Source organism: Triticum aestivum, chromosome 4B (assembly GCF_018294505.1).
Source record: "Triticum aestivum cultivar Chinese Spring chromosome 4B, IWGSC CS RefSeq v2.1, whole genome shotgun sequence".
In the NCBI taxonomy this organism is placed as follows: domain Eukaryota; kingdom Viridiplantae; phylum Streptophyta; class Magnoliopsida; order Poales; family Poaceae; genus Triticum; species Triticum aestivum.
In genome coordinates, this window is record NC_057804.1 from 106710965 (window position 1) to 106713975 (window position 3011).

Genomic DNA, 3011 nt, shown 5'->3' on the forward strand with positions numbered 1-3011 from the left:
AGTCCGGACATGCACTTTAGGGCACGCCTCCCCAGGAAAAGGAACCCTTAACGGAACTATTCTCCCTGGAAGATGTTTCTTACTAACCATGTAATATAACATAACTAGTTGGGCACTTGTCTGCTAAAGCACTTATGACCCCTACGCCTGGTCTCCATGCATGCCCCGGTTCTTACATAACCGAGAGGGTATTTAGACACACTCCGGACTATCGGGTCCAGAGGTTGAAACGAAAAGGTCCGCACTGACAAATGATCTACAATCCGGCTAGAAGGCATTATACATGTCATTTTAAAAATTACATAGTCAATTTGACTGGGTATATTCTTCTTCAATACCATCCAACAGATTGTCTAATTTACAGTCCTGTTGGGAATACTTGGCGGCCAGCTCTACCTGGCCGTACACTAAACTGACAGGGATCTCTTTCCCGTCGGGCCCCACAGGGCCGACCTTGGCCATGTGGTTTGGGTCAGCCTTCATGTACCGCGTATTCACCATGGCCCAGGCCTCCCTGGCGCCTTGACGGCATGCCGATATCTTCCATAATCGGAAGCGCTGCCGCACTCCCTTCAGCTTCTCAGCAAGCTCTCCAAGGCCTTCGGGCATGGAGAGGGATGGCCACAAAGCCTAGAAGACGCCCTGCATCGCCTGCCGAACTCGTTCGTGCAGCTGCACCAGCTCGGGAAGAAGGTCCCCCGCAGAACCGGGCATTTCCTCACCCGGCTGACCTGTTAGCATGCCTGCGGACATAGCCCTGTCAGTCGAGTTCCTCGCCGAACTCTTTTTTGAAGATTCATTTAAGCACTTACTAAATATGCCACGCCGAAGTCGCCGATTCTCCTTTACAGAATCAGACAGCTGAGCACGAACATCCTTTAGTTCCTCGCCCAGGTGGGTGTTGGCGTCTTGAAGCTTGTTCTTCTCCTGCCTCACCCTCGTCAGCATGCTCTCGCCGGCCTTCAACTGGCGCAGGAGTTGTTGCTTGTCCGGATTCACCCCGGCCCTATCTGCACCGTTATTGTCAGAATTGCACACATGTCGCACGTCTCAGCAGAATTATCTTTTGAAGCATATATTACCTGAGGGCGTCCCCTTGTCACTCTGTGAAGCGGTAAGTGCGGCCTCAAGTTGGGCCTTGCACTCTTCCAGCTCCTGGGACAGTTGCGTATTCTTTTTTGTAAGATCCTGCATTTCGTACGATCCTTAAATCAGTTATCTTAACTGTTTCAAGTCTCGGGGGCTACTGATATATAACCATCAGATTTACTCACCCGTATGTCTTTCACATACTGCTCCGTGGCTCTGGCCAGACCATTTTGAGCGGCACGGAGGTACGCATCTCCTGTATTAAAGGCGTCCAGCGCCTCTTGGGAAAAACATGCGTCACGAAGAACAGTCTGGCGACGCCTGTGGTTCATGGCACTCTCCACCTCTGAATTAGTGGAAGATAGCCCGTTCGCGTCCTCTGTTGGAGGAACATCCGGTGCACGCCCCACGTTCGCCTCCGCTTCCGGATCCGTCCTTGAAGCCTGGCCGGTAGATATAGTCCGGTGGGCACTCTTTTTCCTGAGGAGAGCGTGAGCGTTAGCGCGACTCGAGGACATAAACCCTAGACGTTAAAATTGCGTGTCATACCGTTGCGCCGGAGTCTTGATCCGGTTCGCATTTCTTTTTATCCCGCCTGGCTTCGACGGCCCTTGTTAGCTACCCGCCGCGGGCTCGTCCCTCCACCGCAAGGATTTCTCCTGCGAAACGAAACACTATTGGTTTATGAAAAATCAAAATAAGCATGGACGAATCCTCTGAAGAGTACTGGGACTTCGATCTCGGTCACCTTTGAGGCTGGGAGTAGTCCGGGATAATCGGCCGTAATGGCCACCAAAGTGTTGTCCTTACTTAACTGATGAAACACCCCATCAATTAGCTCCACACATAGGTCCGGGTCCTCCTGGGAATCCGGGTCGAGGGCCCATTCCGGGTCCTCGGATTGTGGAGGGGGGCTGTTTATTTCCTTCACAGTCTGGCGCAGCTCCTGCGTTGCAATTGCTAGATTAAGTACTCAACAATGGGAATTTGAAAATGGGTAGGCAAGTGAAAGCGTTCGCTCACCCAGCTTGGAGGATTGTACATGGAGAATCCGCCCTCTGGGTTGACATGGAGGAATTCCTCTTCTTCTCCCTTGTACAAAGCGAATAAGATTCTCATTAAAGTGGCAGCCGAATCCGGCCCCTTACGACCGCACCAGGTAGCGTTGTCCTCCCCGTTGAAATCCCACATGGGGTGGCCTCTATATTGAAGCGGTTGCACCCCTCGCGTAATGCATATGGCCATGACCTTGATCATGGTCAGTCCGGCATGAGCCAACAACCTTATCCGGTTCATCAGGTAAAGGATGTCCTTGTCAGTTTCCCTTTAAGGGTTCCGCGAGCGCCAGCTCGGGCGCTTCTTCAACGGAGCATTATTGAACTCAGGGAGGCTGATCCGTACAGGGTCCGGCAGGGGGACGTCATCTATATAGAACCACTCTGAAGGCCAGTCCTCAGACGCCCTCTTTGGGGTGCCGGATAGATATCCGGTCCCAGTGATGCGCCATAGTTCGGCTCCGCCCACTTGATAAATAGACCCCTCCTGAGAGCGGGGCACGAGGCAGAACAAATTCTTCCACAGCGCGAAATGGGCCTCGACGCCCAAGAACAGCTCGCAGAGGGCCACGAAGCCTGTGATGTGCAGTATGGAGGCAGGTGTGAGGTTGTGTAGTTGGAGGCCATAGAACTCCAGTAGCCCTCGGAGAAACGGATGAATCGGAAATTCGAGTCCTCTTATTAAGTAAGGGACTAGACACACCCGCTCTTCTCGGGAGGGATTGGGGATGCTCTCCGCCTGCTCTCTGTCGCTATAGGTGGCAATCTCGGCTCGAACCAAGACCATATATGCTGGGGGAAGGAGCCCCTTGGACTGAAGCACTACTAGCTCGCTATGCGGGACGGAACACCGCCCTCAATCTCCGG